The sequence below is a fragment of the Triturus cristatus genome, chromosome 9 (assembly GCF_964204655.1).
Source record: "Triturus cristatus chromosome 9, aTriCri1.1, whole genome shotgun sequence".
NCBI lineage: Eukaryota > Metazoa > Chordata > Amphibia > Caudata > Salamandridae > Triturus > Triturus cristatus.
Window position 1 is genome coordinate 868,578,875 of NC_140592.1, and position 19,526 is coordinate 868,598,400.

The following is a 19,526-nucleotide window of genomic DNA, read 5'->3' on the forward strand; positions in this document are numbered from 1 at the left end:
GATCTCACCAGTTCCCGTGATCAATTTTTTTGGTAATTACCTAATTTTTTCCAACAGTTTTCACTCATTTTCAAATAACTAATCACGTTTTCTATAATGACTTTCAGTTCACAACTTTAGAAACTAATAAAGAATATGTATAATTACACTATCATATCAGGTCTAATAAGAGGGTCCAGTGTTTGCTGTATAATGGTATTTCTGTCGCATGCAGCTTAATTCTGCAGAAGTGGAGAACAGAGGAAGTTCCTTCTCTGAGAAAGCCAAAATGCAAAGAATTAAGGGCTTCATTTATGAAAGCTGTCGCCTAGCTGCGACAAAACAGGGATGCAACAGTTTTCACTATGCCCTTCTTGTGATATGATGGATGTGCCGTATTTAATGTATTTGACTCCATGTCGCAAGGAAAGTCAGATATGTCAGGAATCCTGACGTATCTGTCGGCTCAAAAGTCACCCATTGCTGGAGTTATGTCGCAAACATGACGCAACTCCAGCAATGCATAGGGTAGGCCTGTGCCTCTGGCACTGCACCACCCTCATGCCTGCCATGAGGCAGGTGTAATGTTTTGATGCGTTGGCATCCTAGAAGTGTTGCAGTGAAATCTTAGAGATTAGCCCCAGGGGGCAACGCCTACCGATGGCGTGCCCACAGGTCAGCTGCGGACCGGGTCGGGCCGGTGCCAGGCAGCGCCAAGTGGGCACCGCAATTCAACTTTTTCATGGGATTACGCTTCTGATTATTGATTGGCCCGGAGGGGCCGGGGGGTGGGTGCGTGGGGAAGCCGGGCGAGGATATAAGGGGAGTGTTTCCCCACCTGTATTACCTGTGTCCTCGCCAGACTGCCACACTGCCCCACTGCTTCACGCCTTCGCTCCTGGACCTCTTCACTGCTGGGAAGGATCGGGCGACCTTCCAGAAGAAGCTTGCTTTCTCCGACCCTCCCATTCCCTTGGACGACATCTCTGATGGGGAAGGGGTCATGTCTTGTCACTAAACAGGTGGTCAACCTTGGCATCAGTAATTGAAGTGCAGGTGAATTCTGAATTATGAAGCCTTGGGCTTAGAACCGGGGCTGGGGGTTGCCGTAGGGGGTTGGGACTTCCGCTACAGCAACTGTCGCTATTGTCTCTCACCGTACTCCATTACATAGCGGAGGATGTCGGGGGATGGCGTCAGCGCCAGGGGTCCAAGGTAGGGCCCGGTTGCCCACGCCCATCCCCATTGGGTGCCAGGGGGGGAACCCTTCTTGGGTTGGCTCTGGCACGGTTATGTTGGGGGCTCAGTTGTCATGCTGGGCCACTACCCCTCTATCTTGAGGGGGGGGGGTGAATTTGCCTTGTGATGTGTTATTTGAGTTATGGGGACACAGTCCCGAATCTGTCGGAATAGTCAATGCCGTGGTGCCTGGGGAGTGGCTAGACATGACTCCTTTGATAGGAACCAACATGTATTAGTTCTTGCAATCACAAATGTCTTGATGTACAAATTGTAAATAACCATTGAAAGATTTTATATTTTGCTGTTAAGAATGTCGTGTTTATGGAAATGGAATAAATATGGCCGGAGAATTGTATATTCTCTAACGCAGTAATGGTGTCTGCGTCCCTTTGTTACCCCCCCAAGATTTCCCACTCGGGAGGGAGAAGGGGGGGGGATTGGTTAATGTATGTCTCGGGCCGGTCCCCCATCTGTTCACTGTGACACTTTTACAAGGCTTTCTTGCAGGGGAACGCCCACCCTGCATACATTATACCTGATGCAGGTATAATGTGGTACAGGGCTTTACAAGGTGACGCACCAGCCTATATGCATCCCTTTGTAAATATGGCACAATGTGGCGCATTGTTCACGCCGCCTCTGCGTCACACAAAGTGATGCAACGGCGATGCAATAGTGTTAAGACTTTCATAAATAAGGCCCTAAGATTTTTGAGGAGGCAGATGCTGGGCGAGTGGGCGGCTATCTACATTTTTAGATATATGGGGTAGAGCACTGTTTGATGTAACAAATCCTGGTGGTGAAGGATACTAGCTATATGTTAAACACATAACAAACTGTGCAGTCTTTCAAATATAACAGAAAGTATAGAGAACAGGAGAGTCGATGTTGCGTACAATAGAAGAGTGTGTAATGTATAATGTGTTCCTATATTTTAGAACGGATTGCTCTGGAGTATTTTATAACTGATATCAGCACTTTAAATTGCACTTAGCACTTTTTCATAAGCACTTTATATTGGAAATATTGAAAATATCTAACCTCGAGATATGACTTCTTGAATATTTATCCATGTAGTCCTATACTTGTATGAAAATATTAATATTAGCTTGTTTCTTGTCAAATCATTCAATTTAATGACTAAGAACAGCTCAATCCAAAAAATATACTATCTCATCTTTGTTACAGAAATATAACTTCCTTAAATTATTTATCAAAATCCTATGTTCTTAATGTCATAGATTCCATTTTGGGGTGAAGACAGTTTTCGGGACATATTTTGTTATGAGAATTCAGTCAATCCCCGCAATCATTCTTTCATGCCATACTCTTACCAGTCATTAATATCCCAAGCAGTATACTTATTGTGAATGTTAGAAATTGGGCTACTAGTTGCCCGGGGTGTGAGCCTTGGTCAAGCAGCAACCACAGTCTTAGTCAGGGTAAGGCACAAGCAAACCCCAAATTAATCTGTGCTCAACCACCTGGTAACTTGGCATAGAGCAGTTAGGCTTAACTTACAGGCAATGTGTAAAGCATTTGTGCAACCCATTAAACAGTAAAGCCACTACATAAAATTATCCCACGCCAGGTTACACAAATAGAGCTGAAGTTAATAAATAAAACAAGACCACAGTGACAAAGTAGATATTGGAGATATTGAGTTTTGAAGTTTTAGGTAAAATAGCATTAAAAAGCACAAAGCACCAACTGTGGACATCTGGTCACACCCGACCAGGAAAAGTCACATGTTCAGGTCAACCATGATAGAGTGCGGACCGGCTACAGGGACTCAGTTAGGCCCACTGATCAAGGTGCAATATATCCTGGTTTGAGGACCGTTGCGAGGATTCACATAGAAGATGTGTTGCAAAGCTGAAGTGATGCATCGGTTCCTGTGTCGTCATCGAGAATCTTATTGATGGGGCTTGCAATGCAAAGTCTGCTGTTAAGGATGTGGCTCGCAGTTTGGGCGATCAGATCACAAGGTCATTCAAGTAGCCTTTGGAGTCACTCTGGATTCTGGATTTAAGAGAAGCAGTTAAGAGAAGCAGGCCCAGTCCTTCCCACCCTTACAAGAGGGCAGCAGGCAACAGGTCAGCAAAGCAAAGCAGGAGTCCAGCAGAGAGCGGTCCAGCTGGGTGGCAGTACTTCAACAACACAGCAGTCCTTCTTCCTGGCAGAGTATCCACAGTTCCAGAAGCGCACTGAACTGTGTTGAGTCTAAGGTCTGTCTTTTATACACAGTTGTGCCTTGGAAGTGGAGTGAAGCTTCTAGAGGCATGCCTTTGAAAGGCACAGATGCCCTGCCTTGCCTGGTGGATTCCAGAGATACTAAACATGAACCCGTTATCCCTTCCCATTTGAAAGCTACACTTCTCAAATATAATAAATCAACTCCTATGTTATCCTATGGGAGAGATAGACCTTGCAGTAGTGAAAAACGAATTTAAGAGTTTTTCACTACCAAGACAGGTAAAACTTAAACGTACATGCTGTACTTTTACTTAAAAGTACATGCTGTACTTTTTAAATACATTGCAGCCTGGCTTGCCAGGCTGTCCAGGGTCTACTCTAGGGGTGTCATATGCATTAAAAAGGAAGATTTGTTGCCTGCCAAAAGGTTTATTTAGCCAGGTTGACATGGCAGGTTAAAACTGCAGGTTAAAACTGCAGACTCAGGCTCTGCAATGCCAGGCCTGAGATATGTTTAAATGGCTACTTAAGTCGGTGGCACAATCAGTGCTGCAAGCCCACAGGTAGCATTTAATTTAGAGGCCCTGGGCACATGTAGAGCACTTTACTAGGGACTTATAAGTGAATTAAATATGCCAATTGGGTATCAACCAATGTTACCATATTTTGAGCAGAGAGCACAAGCACTTTATGACTGGTTGGTAGTGGTAACGTGTGCAAAGTTCTACGGGCAGCAAAAACTAAATCAGCACAAACAAGAGGTCTGAAGGCAAAAGGTTAGGGGGAGACCACACCAAGGATGCCAGGTCTGACAGTGACCTTTAGCATAACATCAACAAATGTTGCCTAACCCCCTAACTAAGAGGGTGTCTGAGTTATGTGGTTCTGATTCCCGAACATATGTTCCCACTTCTGAATTTTAATTGTAGCCCAACATATTTATCTCTTTAGGCTTGATGGTCCATGGAGCATAGCAGTCTGGTGGAGGGGGGTTAAAAAGGGAAGGCAAGCCAGGGACAAAAGAGGAGGACAAGCCATTATCTTCAGTCCCCCATTGATGGACTTGTTTTCACTAATTGAACAAATTTGAAACAACTATTAAACTGACTTTTCTCTGTTCCCCTTTCTGTGTGCATCCTCATCTATTGATCGTATGAATTCAATCAGCAATGATGTCTTGAGCCAGAACTCTCTCCCTTTCATATAAACCCCTCCTTGCTTCATATTGTAGACGCTCTTCTTCATATTTAGCCCATCTCTGAAATTCTGATCCCTATTTATCGACTGGAGGGGCCTTTGGTGTTTCCATTGCATTACTAAGAAACATTTGCGTAATCTCGAGGCATTATGACATTTGTTTTTCACTACAGAATGGTCTACCTCTCCCATAGGACAACATTGGGGTTACATTATTACATTTGATATGCTGTAACTTCAAATTGAGAGCAGGTAGAATTATTGTGTTTGGTGTCTATAGAATTATAATTAAAGCCCTTTTTAATTATAAAGTCAGATTTTTAAACACAATTCTGAAAATCCCAACTTCAGTTTAGAATGTTGCCATTTCTTTACTTAACCATCTGGTGCCTGCAGTCTGATTCTGAGTCACTTGACTAGTTGTAGCTAGCAGTTTGTCTTTGTGTATTGCTCCCAGACAGTGAGACAAATGGATGATAGTGTCGTAAATTGGCTGCGATTAAATTAGCGTTAGCAGAATCCATCTGGTATTTACAGGCTATCCTGTACATTTTGTGGAATCCATTTTGTATTTCTGGCAGCCATTTTGTCTTCCCTTGTGCTCTGTTTAAAGGACTGGCTATACTTAGACTCTGCTACCCTGCACATGCGCAGGAATATCTAACTGTCCATGCATCTGTTTTTAGTCTGTAACTATCAGGTTGTTTCTACCAGAGTCAGCAACTGCTAGCTCCTCCTATACTATTTACGGTGCATTTCTGTATGACCATCTATGTATGTAACTCTTCTCATGTATGCTTGCATCGTCCTTTTCCTGAGCCCCTGTGTGGGTATAAAAGACCCATGGTTCTTCTACTCTGGGTGCTACCTTCATTCAGCACCACAGGGTGCTGGGTGAATGTGGTTCCACCTCCTGAGGTTTAATTAACTATGTATTTTCTATTTCAGATTCTGTGCCAACTTCTTTCTAATAGTCTGAGGACTCTGTGCAGAGAAGGGCGAACCCCTTGCACTGGTAGGCCTAGCTGAGGCCTATTTTCTACAATTGGCGCCTCAACTTGGGGCTCATCGGTGACTCGGATGCCCAAAGGATTGGTCGCGACGAAGGATTGGAATCTCGCTCTGGACGTGATCACTGCCCGATAAGACCAGAGTCTTGGCATCCACGGCGACTTTTCCTTTCTTTCTGATCTGACCATCCAGGTGGCACCGGTCCTCGACTGAGATCTCTTCTGTTGATTCACCGTGCAGTGACCATTTGGTCGATTTTAGAACTTGGCAGGATGAATCTGAACACCAAGTGATTGGTAAGTGTCTGCGGCGCTTGCTGTTGGTTTTGATGCCTGTGATTGGTAAGGTAGTTTAGTAACGCTTACTGTGGCTTTGAGTATGGTATATTTTGTGTTGGCCAACTTGGTTTGTTTTGACATATGTGACTTGCAATTCACATAGGCAGGTAATGAGGAGAATTTTCTCTAACTGAATTGATTTGAACGGCACATCGTACTAAAGGTACCTTAAGTGCTACTTTGATTATAATATTGCATATTCTGCACTATTTTTGGCATATCTGTCTTTAGCACACTTCAAAAGATGTGTTGCCTTTGGAATGGTACCTTGAATCTTGATGAAGCACAACTGGCCCCCCCCCCGGAGGGGACGCCTAATAGGGATATGTATATTAAGTATGGTCTTTCTTCTATAATGTACAGCGCATTATGGAATAAAAATACTTGTAAGTGGTGACTAGTACCCCGAGGAACTAAATATGTACATAAAAGGATCCTGGTCTGTGCACTTAGTAACATTCATAAGTGATGAGATGCAGAGCGTTTTTATTTTTTGGTGTTCTGCCAGCCAAATCTGGTGAATATGACTTGCAACTAGTATTTACAAATGGTTTGGTTTAAGTACAGTCTGTGGGCTGTCTTTTGTTTCTGTCTTAAGTGTTGATCTGTGGGTTAAATGTGTGTTTACATGTTATGGTGTGGTAAATTGTGTTTTGGATGTTGCTAGCACTGGAAAAAGCGTGTGATTGTATGACTGTGAATATGTGAAAGAATTCTGAGAACTGAAATTGTTAAGGAGTAAATTTAATTTGGTCTCATCACCATCAATAAGTCGCAAAAGGGAATTGAGAGGGGTGTAGCAAGAGAAAGAGCAACCCCTGTGATTTGATGACACCCTTAATGTACAAAAGTATTAATGAAGAGTAATTAGGGACCCGTTAAAAGTTTAGCTTGAAAAAATTGTGGGTATTTCGAATTTGCAAATTGTTCCTATGCAGCTTTGTGTTCTTGGTGGTTCAGTGAGCCAATGTGCTGGGTCCACAGGGTTGTAGGTTCTAATTTAAGCTGAACCTGCTAATCTGAGAATTGAACCTAAATTTATGACCCTTGAAAAGAAATTGTATATTAAAATAAATGTTTCCATAGGGCAAATTATTGCAGTCTAGATAACATTAGGAAGGCTTTTTGTCTTTGACAGCTTCAGGGCTGTGCAAGGCAGATTTTGACCTTGCAGCTTGTAAGGTGGGGGCTAAAAATAGAGGGGTGAACCAGGAGGTGAAATCACTGCTTAGAAAGCTTCACTGACATGAAAATGTGTAATGCTTGCAGCAGGACAGCCTTGGAGAAAGGTGGGGGCTAGGAGCACTCGCTGTGGCCCGGTTCTGCGCTGAGGTTTAGCTTCTCTGATGAGACAGGGCAGCTGAGGAACGAAACCCAAGGAGCCTTCCTCGGCCCTATTTTGTGCAAAGACCAGTTAGACTTTCCATAGAAAACTGTTTTTATTTGTTTTAAAAACTGTTGCATTAATCCTACACAAAAAGTAAAATGATGCTCTTGCTTGAAATTTTAAGGGCTATATGCCTATATAAAAACGATTTTCCAATTGAGAATTAATTTTCTCAGTGGAAATTGTGGCGCAAAATTAACATGGATTATCGGATAAGAGTTTTACCTTTAGAAAGTTAAAATTAAGATGACCTGTGTAAAGAGAAAAACGAAATTGTGTGTTTTACAATAGACTAAATTCAGATACAAAATGTCACAGCATTTATCTTTTGTATAGGGTATTCAAAGGCATTCACATTATACAGCACGACAGATTTGTGTTGGCTTGAAGGGTTGACTTGCAAGGCGTGTGAATTTCGACACCTTTACGTGTTAAACAGCTGTGTCAACAAGACCATTTCTATTTCGGACTCCGGCTACAGAGAATAGTTGAAGTCAAAAACACGGAGTAAAATTCTGCATTTCAGACTGCTGTTTCCAAAGTTAGAAATGTAGTTTCATTATTTTTGCAGATTGACAGTAGGGATTTCTTTTCTTAATGCCTTTTTTTTAAAATAAGGATAAGAGTGGTTTTTGATGTTCAATAATAATGGCTGTCCTTCATTTAAAAGTGGCGCAGACTTAAGATGTTTCAAGATAAGCTTCTGTGCTTAGGGCTAAGAATTAATGTGTTTCAATATAATAGGCAAGGGATGCAGCTCGCTTTTCATATGTAGACTCATCAAAATGATTAGATTTATTAACAAAAAAAATAAATTTTGATTATATAAAAAAAAAATGTTATTTCAAATAGGTGCAAAAACAAATTCGTTTTTTACTATTTATAATGCCTAATAATGATACTGTGACCTCCTAGCATCCAAATTGCATTTAAGCCGTGCTATACAGCAATAGGGGGTCAATTACATGTGAAAATGTCACTTTACCCAGGCGTACAAAACTCATTTTTATAAGGGTATACATTATACATTTTTGATGCCACATCTCTGGGATATGTAGAGGACATTCTGGGGATGACTATTATGCAAAAACATTGTAGGATGTTAATTTTTAAGTGCCCTGAAAATCAAAGTCGAAATTGGGTAAAAATTCACTATTTAAATGAGTTTTCTCCAGTCAGATCAGTTTTTAAACTGCCTTACGCCCCAGTAAATGCACATATGTAAGCATAGACCATCTATACTGCTAGACAAACGCTTGGCACACTGCTTATACATATCAATGTACAAAAATTGGCAGAAGTTATTAAGCTTACCTCTGAAATTGCTGGTAGACACACAGAGTGGGTTTTGCTGCTCTGTCTTCGGTCTTTAGGGTCACTTTGACTTGGAAGCACCGCATGAAAACCTTGCATGCATGCTGGGACAACTGCATAGGTCACAGGTCAAAGTCCTACATTTAGAAGCCTGTAGGGCTCAGCACAACGTTGCTTTGACATTTCGACATTTGAAAGACGAAATGGCAGGGGAAGAAAGAGGTTTTTGCTTACCCTTTTTTTTTTTTTTGGTAAAAGCAAGTTTTTGTGTGCACTCCATGAACATAGTATATGTGACCTCTCTTTAAAAGACAATGGCTCTGCCATATATATATAGTATAAATGTTTTTAGGGTTGAATTCAGGAAGCAATGGGATTCAGTTTGACTTCATGCGGCCTCATGTTGCACTAGTACATTTGCTAAAGGAATATGTTCTTTGGCTAGCTGAAATGTGCTATTTCGCTCCTCAGAGTTTGTTTATGCCCAGTTGCTACAAATTGGGGTTGATAGTGTTGACAGAATGAAACCTGGTACAGGTTTCTTACTGTCAAAACTGGGGAGTGGAGGCTAGCTCCTCTACAAATTAAGGGTAGGCAAATTTATGTGTTCTCTCTCTTTTTCTTACTTTTTTTTGAGCCTGTCTAAACTGTCTGTGAAATAACCATGAGACATTAAATTGGCTATTCAGTAATACTGTTTTAAACATTATTAGCATTAATAAAACGAATAAATATATTTTGCTATGTTACTACCCATCCTCTCTGATGGAATTATGAGAGGATGAGTAGTCTAGGTTGCTGCTTCCTTATTTGATCTTTAAGGGGAACTAGCTGTGGGTAGTTTTTGTTTAAAAATTCTCAGGTGACAACACCACTATTGTTTGTTATTCTCATGCTACATACAGTTTTGCAAGGGCATTGCTAGTTTTATTAGCTAGTCTGTGTAAATAAACTGACAGTCCTTACTAGAACTAATGTTGCATAGTTTGGATTGTGAAAATGTAGAATGCAGGGAAGAGGTCTATGTGATCCTTAGCAAACATTTTTGAGGAAAATATTGTTTTACAGGAGTCTGTTAGTCACAAGATGTTCCGCTGGAGAACATGTACCCATTATGTTGAAGTTTTTTAGTTCTGTATGTAATAGGAATCCCTGTTAAATTAGCAGTGTTAGATTTTCCTGTTGCTCCTATAACATGAGAGCATGGTCCTGAGTATACAATATAGGTGCTTTAATTAAGAAAAATCATTTTAGAAGTGTCTGCAGTCCTGTACAAATAATGCAATGTTTAGGAGTAAAACGTGTATAACATTTCCTTTTTCTTGAGGGTCTTTATAAATGAACACAGACTTCCTTGACTGCTTGGCATTGGGTGACGTATTACTCTTGTCAGTTCACTAAAGAGTTTTTATACTTGCCAATAGGTCCAGACTGTTGTTTTATTTACTCTCACATATATGAAAGTGGTTCCAGGGTGCCTTGTTAATATATGGGGCGTCCCTGGACTAGGAAGTATTCTGAGACTATCCTCTCTGTTGATAGATTATTTTTGTGCCTTGTCTAAAGACCTTTTGTTCTGTCCACCAATAGATATTTGCTGCTTTACAACCATTGCCAGAGGGGCGCGTACATCAGATCCAGCTTGAGGAGTCAGCACCAGTCCAGCTTGAAGTCAAAGTGAAGGTAACCTGCACAGGCACTGCTGGCAACCAGGACCTCAGTGAAGGTAGAAGGCCGGAAGCATTGTGATGAGCGTACCCCTGCTACTATCTTGGGCGAAAGACGGGGTCACAAATCAGAAAGGAGAAATCGTGGATCAAGCTTTTGATGCCCAGCTGAGAGTCACAGACCGACCAGGAAGGGAAGAAGGTTTTTGCTTGAGGTAACCCCCTTTGAAACAAGGGTTGCTTCAGAGATCCTAGCATCAGGCCTCTGAATCCTGGTCCCAAAGTGGCTGTAAAGGAGATACCTGGGCACACTGAATGCAATCCATGGCCCCAACGAAAGAGCAGTGTGCCAGCAGAGCAATACAGGAGTTAGGGAAGGACTTGAGTTCAGGGTACAGGTGCTGTGTCTCTGGTGCCTGTTAGATTGAAATGAAGAAAACTGGTGCACTGCCTGAGACACTGGACAGGATCGCTGAGCGCATTTGCCCTGGTGGGTGATTGCCCTATCCTGAAAGAAGAAACTTTTCCCTTGAAACTAGGCCATGATTCCTGAGTTGCGAGTTGTGCAGCTCCACCGTGGGAACAACAAGAGCCTGCCTGTGAGGCTCAAACGGACACAGGGAGAAGACTCCCCTCTGGTTGGTTGTACAGCGGCTTTAATTTCCCAAGGACTTCTTTTTCTTTTGTTGAAAATGTACCCCATTGATCGTCCCATTTTTGAGGAGGAGCAACCCTTTGCAGCTCTTCGTCCTAATTCTCATGGTCCTCCTGGTCCCCTGGATCCAGGATCATTTTTGTAAATATTATGTCTGACTGCTTTAATGTTTGTATTGGGTATAATGATAGATACTCTAGCCCTCATAAAGGAAACACTGGAAAAGTCTAGCGAAAATGTTTTTATTAGATATGTACTGTTGGATACTTTGATATTGAAATTGATGGTAACTGAAATGCATGGGAACCTTGAAAATGTTTTTACTGGATGGTTCTAGGATTTGCTAAGGACTAGAAAGCTAATAATTCTGTTTCTGATAATAGTAATTACTCTCTCCTGCTATCTGTATGACCCAATTCTCTGTTCCCTTTGTACTTCTGTTTATACCTCATACATACCCGCTTAACAATATTTAGAATGAGAAATGCCCACCTAGCAATGAATTAGGAAATTTATGAAAAGAAAAAAAAAATTTATTAAAAATTAATATGCATATTTTTCATTTTTCCTACTGGATTATGGGAGATGTCTTCAGCTAACGCTAAAAGGGTCGTCTGTCGTAAATTGGCTGCGATTAAATTAGCGTTAGCAGAATCCATCTGGTATTTACAGGCTATCCTGTACATTTTGTGGAATCCATTTGGTATTTCTGGCAGCCATTTTGTCTTCCCTTGTGCTCTGTTTAAAGGACTGGCTATACTTAGACTCTGCTACCCTGCACATGCGCAGGAATATCTAACTGTCCATGCATCTGTTTTTAGTCTGTAACTATCAGGTTGTTTCTACCAGAGTCAGCAACTGCTAGCTCCTCCTATACTATTTACGGTGCATTTCTGTATGACCATCTATGTATGTAACTCTTCTCATGTATGCTTGCATCGTCCTTTTCCTGAGCCCCTGTGTGGGTATAAAAGACCCATGGTTCTTCTACTCTGGGTGCTACCTTCATTCAGCACCACAGGGTGCTGGGTGAATGTGGTTCCACCTCCTGAGGTTTAATAAACTATGTATTTTCTATTTCAGATTCTGTGCCAACTTCTTTCTAATAGTCTGAGGACTCTGTGCAGAGAAGGGCGAACCCCTTGCACTGGTAGGCCTAGCTGAGGCCTATTTTCTACAATAGGTGTTGGCAGGGTGGATCACTCTGAGTTAACAAGGGAGAAGAGCTGCCACCTACCACACTTACACATCACACAGGCTCTGCCTGAGCACTCTCACAAAGGGGGTGTCACTAGTCTATGGTGCCACCAGACAAGGCGGGCCAGGACAAGGAGGAAAGGGATGCCGGACAGGGCAAAAAACTCTAGAAGCTTCTCGCTCATCAAAGGAGACACCTGTTATAAATATTGGATCTCAGACCCAACTCTTCCGTATACTTCTGGACCTGTGGATACTCTGTCAGAAAAAAGGACTGCTGTGCTGCTTAAAGGACTGCCACTCTGCTGGACTGCTGCTCTGAAGGACTGCTGTCCTGCTGTGCTGACCTGTCGCTCTCTTGCCTGGGTGAGAAGGACTGGACCTGCATCTGTTGAACCCAGGACCCCAGAGTGACTCCAAGGGCTAGTTGGCTGGCCTCTTGACTTCAGACTCAGGGACAGAAGGCTCCAACAACCTAAACCCCAGCACCTGGACTCTGCCATCTGTGAGTCTACCCTGCCAAGTGGTGCCACCCCAGGCCTGATCCTTGGAAGTGCACCTAAGGTGTTCGGCCAGCCTCTGTGGAAAGAGCGGAACTGACACATTTTCTCTGCTGCGAGGCACACCCCAAGCACAACCGAAGCATTGCCACCACTTCGTGGATCTCCTCTGTCATTGCAATGTAGGCCACTGCTTCATGGGAACTGCAGCTGTGAGATGCATCCATGGCGCAGGTCCTTGCGGGCAGCCTTGATCATGATGAAACAATCAGCATCCCAGCCTCGCATCTCCGCAGAACAGACGCATCATCCCGACTCTGCAATTCATTCTCTATGCCGGACATCACATCGCAAGGCCTTGCCAATGGGATCCTCGATGATGACGCAGTACCTTGCATCACATTCCCGCTGCATCTCGGATTGGGGTGGGCAGTAAACTCTGCTCCACCGGTGGAGCTTGCAGAGTTTTGCCCACTCCACACTCTGCTTGGCAAAAACTCTGCCAACCACCACATGGCAGAGTTTTTCTCGCAACCGGTTCAGCAACGCTAATTTGGCGAGTGTGAGCAAGAAAAAACAAGCACTAAACCACCTCCCAGTGAGATTTCTCAACAGTGTCGCGGCAGGTAACTATAGCTCACGTTGAGAAAGTTTCCGCTGGTGTTGTGAAAGCTGCCTCTCAAGTAGAAGTCTACTTGAGCAGCAGAAAGAAGCAGTGCCCTCTGGCACGCTGCACAGTGCTGTTAGTGCTGCTTTTACAGTACAGGTCAAGTTCCTGGCACAGCAAATCAGTGCAAGCAGAGCGACAGACTGGAATTCCACTGCTCACGGAACTCTGCGAAATCTAGTGGAGTTCTTTGGTAAATCTGCAGAATTTTGTGGAGTATAGCTCAACGAGTTCTGTCCACCCCTTATCCCCGTACCGTGCATCAGTTCAGCTGCCCGATGCATCATCACTGCGGACCCTTGCAACAGTCAGCAAAGCGGGATTTACAGTACGTTCTTCTTTAAAATAGCATATATCTGTCTCTACTGATTGGATTTTTGTCGCTTTGGTTGTGTTTTATTTATTAAAAATCACTCTATATTTCTAACTTGGCGCAGGATCCTTTTTGTGTGATGTTTTTCACACTATTGCTGTTGGAAGGGTTGCACTGATCCTTCATACATTGTCTCCAGATTAAGCCTGACTGCCCTGTGCAGAGCGATCAGGGGGTTGAGCACAGATTAATTTAGGGTTGGCTTGGGGAAAATGAGAAGCATTGATACGTGGATGGACAATGCAATTGAAACAGGTAACTTGCATCAATGAATGGCAGATGACGATTTATGTGATGGATGCAATGTGCTTAGCTTAAGTAAACTGGTATTTCATGCTTGAGTGATCATTTGATTCAGGATTACACTGGGACTGTTACTTGATTAGCATTTTCATAAATTGCATGCCAATATCTCTAGGTTCTTCTGAGACTTTGCTGTTTGCACATACCATAGTAAAATTCTTTGAATTTTCTTGCTCAACAGGTCTGTGTCTTTTTGGAAAGAAATATACCATTGGCAAGTCTTGGCAACAAAAATTTACAGAAGAAGGAACAAAGCCTATCTTGAATGAATGAATGAATGAATGAATGAATTTATGAACTGTTCGATTAGTTAAAATCATTACAGTAAAAAAGAAAAAAATATATTTTTATAAACAGTTCCCCACAACCCACTGCCCCCTCCCCTCCCCTCCAGTGTCTTTATCCTAATGATCAGCCTTTGGCCCTTAACTCATTTGTTCAAATTCTCGGAATTACTTGTAATTACATATTAAATAGAATAAATAAAACCAGAGAATTTAAAATCTGGTTTAGTGAGTTGACCTTTAAATAGGAAGGATGGTCCCCCTTAGTGCCTGGCGGGGGGCCACCCTCCATTACTCTGTCACAGGAGTGACATCACCTTGTAACTCTTCATTTATGGCGATCCTGATTGAGTGTGTGAATTCCCCCAATCTTGCTAGATTTCTTGTCATTGATCCAGTGAAGCACAGGGCCGAGTCCTTTCTGCAGGACCTTACCCCATTTGCAAAGAGTATCGGGCGAAGAAGGCATCGACGCTCATTATTCCGTTTGGGTCAACAGCACAAGAGGTGCAGCCAGGTTTCTCTGTGAAAGGAACATAGCCTACACTTGGTGTTTTCCCCTTTAAGTGTCCATGCTGGGTTGAAGTCAATGATGGGTAGCGTGATGAGTCTCAAATAGAGAATTTTCCTTCAGACTTGTGTTGTCAATGCATTACATAGATAGGGTTGAGCTTTTCCCGGAATGTATAATTTATCCAATGGCTCTGTGATTAGGCTACGGCGGAGGACTTCTATGTCTTGAATGAACGATGTTTCTAGAAGCCGCTTGTTCACCGCTTTCTTCCAGGCGAAAAGAGGAATTTCAGGTAGTTGGAAGCTTGTTGCCTCAATCCTCAGGCTGGTTATAGCCTGGCCAAGGCTGGCATGGCAGGCTGAACCCGCCTCCTCCAAAACAGACCTCAGCTGATATCTGAGTGAGTCTGCTGGTGTCCTCAAGGTCCTGAGGTATAGCTTTATCAGGTCCCCCTGGCATGTCAAATCCGGCCTCCCGAGGCCAAGCTCCAGTCTTGGCCTTGATTTCCTTGCTGAGCAACACGGATTTATATGCTTTGGCTTGGATTGTATTTCAGAACTTGTCCAGCACTCCATGAAAATCCAAACGACCATAATAGATGGCAGGTAGCAATTGTGCTGCTTTTAGTGTATGAGTTGAGCATAACTTGTGGTTGTTGAAAAGATTGAAAAGGGGTTCTGGCCGACCCCTGCACTTGCGAGTGGTTTTCATTTTATCTAAATCGTTCAAATTAAAGTCCCACTATGATTACCCGATGGAACTTATATTTGGTTAGGAGGTCATCTAAATAGACTGTCAGGGCATCCATAGAAACTTTAATGGTGGTCTGTGCTGGATTAATATAGCAATTTATTAGCAGAAAAGAAGCGGTTGAGAGTTTACGTTCAAGCCTTTAATCAATAAGACTTGAGAAAAACAGAGAGCCCGCCCGATGGACAACCAAAGGTGTTCTGTTTGGTAGCTGGTAGTACCCTGCCAGGGGGGTGCTGGATAAGGCCCATGTCTCCTGGAAGCATAATTTGTCGCTCTTATCTTGAAATTCCTGCATTTGTTTTCTCTTAACGTTTTTACTGATCCTTGCAAGGTTCCAAGAGATTATGGTGAGTTTTGGCCTGGGCGGGTTTGCATCCCTTTCCTCCATCAAGCCGAGCCAGCTGCCATATTTGTTAGGAATAGTACTGCTGCGTTCCTCTGTGCTCCTGTTTGGTCTAGGGCAATGTGACTTGAAAGTATGGCACGTTGATTGTTGCGACATGTGACCGTGATGCTAACTGGGGCGTTAATGCTGGTCTGACTACTGCAATGGGCTATGTAGTTGTTGGTCCCATGCAGGACGGACCGAACTGCCTTGTCCCCTTTGTTCTCAGCGAGGACATGCTGGTATTTCCATTGTCGGGGGGCTTGGCATCTATACCCTACTCAGTGAGCTGTTGTGATTTGCCCAGTACCACTTGTTGGACACTCTTTTTCCTCAATCCCATCAGGGTTGAATCATCATGCGTGTCTCGCTCAAGTTTCATATATTTGACACATTCAAGGTCTTCTGATTGAAATGGTTCCAGAGAGGCTGCATGTTTAAATAGGCGGAGAACGTTACTCCTATTCAGGATATCGCTCTCTCCCATGATGTGATATCTAGGAGTGAGTGTTGAGTGTGGACATCTCACAAAAAGTGACGGACTGGCCTCACACACCACCTGGTGTCATGCTTCATCATCGGCCAGTCCTCGCCCTCCAAAACCTTCGTTTGATGGAGGGCGGGCATACACCTGGAGACAGGGATGCACTTCTAAACTAAAGAGTGGGGGCCCATGGGGTAGAACGTGAAGTTAAAAATCATTATAGTTACCAAGATATTTTTAATGTGATCAGTAACTATATGATGCTAAAAACAAAATAGCGGCAGGTGGGGTATTTAGGTGTCCCCTAGCCGTCTAGTGTGAGGTCGACATGTTTCTGCCTCCTTGGCCCGAGCGGGTCCAGGGCATTCATCAGGACCTAGATTTACAAAGAGAGGGCTCCGTTCTTACCAACTGGTAGCAAGAGAATACCACTGCGTGGGTGTGGCGTAGGCCACACTCCACTACCTAGATGGCTTCCAACTGTCAAGTTATTCGGGCGGACGAGGAGCAACACCTTAGGCTGAATACGGGACACCCTGCCTCAGACAACTGAACAGGAGTGTCTCCTCCTTTGTTCCCCCCATGTGGCAAGTAGTTTGTCTGACTTTGTCTGACTAGGGCTTGACAGTTGGAAGCCATCTAGCCATCTAGGTAGTGGAGTGTGGCCTACGCCACACCCGCGCAGTGGTATTCTCTTGCTACCAGTTGGTAAGAACGGAGCCCTCTCTTTGTAAATCTAGGTCCTGATGAATGCCCTGGACCCGCTCGGGCCAAGGAGGCAGAAACATGTCGACCTCACACTAGACGGCTAGGGGACACCTAAATATCCCACCTGCCGCTATTTTGTTTTTAGCATCATATAGTTACTGATCACATTAAAAATATCTTGGTAACTATAATGATTTTTAACTTCACGTTCTACCCCATGGGCCCCCACTCTTTAGTTTAGAAGTGCATCCCTGTCTCCAGGTGTATGCCCGCCCTCCATCAAACGAAGGTTTTGGAGGGCGAGGACTGGCCGATGATGAAGCATGACACCAGGTGGTGTGTGAGGCCAGTTCGTCACTTTTTGTGAGATGTCCACACTCAACTCACAACTGTAGTAAGGTCACATCACTCTAGGAGCAGCTTCTTGTGGTCAAAAGTAATAATGGAGGCCGCTAGCTCCTAGCACCCCGTGCCTCCCGTTCCCCCCTCCACACTCTGTGGAGTTCTTCTAGTGATTGCCATCTAGGAGTGAGTACCACCTCCGTTTATAATTGCCTCCGAGGTTGATTACTTTAGTGTTCCTAGATCCCGGTCTTCCGGGTTTGAAACTGAGCCTAAGCTAGCTGAGTGATTCAGATTGTTGCCTTGCTGGTTGTCAGTTTTCGTTCCCAGTGTACTCAGCACTCTTGTCTTCTTCTCCATTCCTAGCTGAGGTTGCGATGGTAGGTCAGTATTCATCGGTAAAGTGCCTGCAGTTACCTGGGTGCTTTGCAGGCGTATTCCCACTGCTGATTTGGGCCCTGGAGTAATTTTTGGTCTGGCAATGGATGAGGAGTCCTGTACGCAGTTATGACCCTTGATTTTGTACATCTGATGAGCCCGGTAAAACCCCCATCTTGACCCCCCGTTTAACTTTAAATATTGGATAAAGCTGTCTATCTTTATATTCGGTTTGTGAAGGGTGTTGGTTTGTAATCAGTGGCTGTGGTTGTCTCCTTTTTACTTTGGACTTTTTAAGTTGTTTTCTCAGCCTTTTCTTTGCTCTCCTTGATAGGGAAGTGTCTGGCATGACTGATGAACTTGGGGCTCCTGAAACTTGGCAGTTCCTTATGGGCACATGCCGTTCACTGTTTTTGGCCCACAGTTGGCCGGATGTGACATCGAGCCCTTGCAAGGGGCTCCCAAGCCTTTGCACAAGGTCGGTTTTTGGTCCACCATTTGATTACAGACTTGGTGAGGCTGCATCCTTCTCGCTTGGTACCAGATGATAGTTACTTGGTGCTGCCAGACTGTCAGTTGGACTGGGTGTCAGCATATCCCTTCTTCCTCTGGTTATCTCCACTATATCCCCTAAAAGCATCAGAATGGATGCCCACTTGTCTATGACTGTTGCGCAAGAGCAGGAGCAAGGTTTGGTGTCCATGTGCCTGACAATCTTATTTTCCAGTGGAGGCAACCTGCTGCTTAGCTTGACTAGGCGGAGAGCTATCGATTGCAGGCGGTCTATTTGTACATCCATCTGTGTCGACAGCCATAATAGGGCTCTGCTTATGTAGTTCATTTGTTGGACTCAGTTGTGAGTCTTCTTTGACGTTATCATTCGATATTTGCCCATCCGGCTGTGTATCCCTTGCTACCTCTAATAGCCCTAGTAACTTTGGGGTTAGCTCCAAAGTTCTTTCAATCTTTTGCCCTTAGGTGTGAAGAAAGGAGGCGGTAAGATTTCCTGTCATTGGAGAGTCTGATGTCAGATCACCTATGGGTGGAAAGGGACTAGAGACTGGTGGTGGAGTCTCAGATTTCTGATCATCTTTGCAACGGCCTTCGATCCAATGAATTTGTGCCACTGTCTCTTGGGTTTGTTTCACATTGGGCTGTACTCCCTTATTGTTACAGTTGGTTGAAGAGTCAGTCGCCTTTCCTTTCGAGGTAGGGATAATATCACTAATGCTCCTCCCTTGGATGATGGGGGAAGTGTCAAATTCTAGCTCTCTCCAGCTCGCTGGACTTGAAAGCTTTCTCCTTTTGGGAATAAGTGAGCACTGAAAGTCCTCAATGTTAGCACTTGAGTTGCTGGTTGCCTGAGAAAAAGAGGTGCCGGAATCAGCGATTGCTCCGTCCTGAAGGTAATCCTTTTGGCAGCCCAGAGTCATACTAGGATTTCCTCTTGTTTGGAAAAATTGCATACTTGATCCCCTTTGAAGGGCATCCCGAAAGTTCTTGTTGGAGCTCTATGGCTGGATTTTGCTCCTTGTGGCCCTTTTTTATAGGGGTCTGCGGGACAACACTATCGTCAGAGGCCCTAATTGGACAGCCGCTGTCCTTTTTGGGCCCCATTTCTCTGGGACCGCACAAATGGAGAGCGAACAGTC

General features: G+C 43.8%; 1 long non-coding RNA gene across 1 annotated transcript; it reads left to right on the plus strand.

Annotated features, from left to right (window-relative positions):
• Positions 1-5,488: 5,488 nt before the first annotated feature.
• Positions 5,489-12,063, plus strand: LOC146798985 (uncharacterized). Its single transcript, XR_014968823.1, has 2 exons — positions 5,489-7,145; positions 7,253-12,063. It is a non-coding gene; the product is annotated as an uncharacterized LOC146798985 (long non-coding RNA).
• Positions 12,064-19,526: the final 7,463 nt, after the last annotated feature.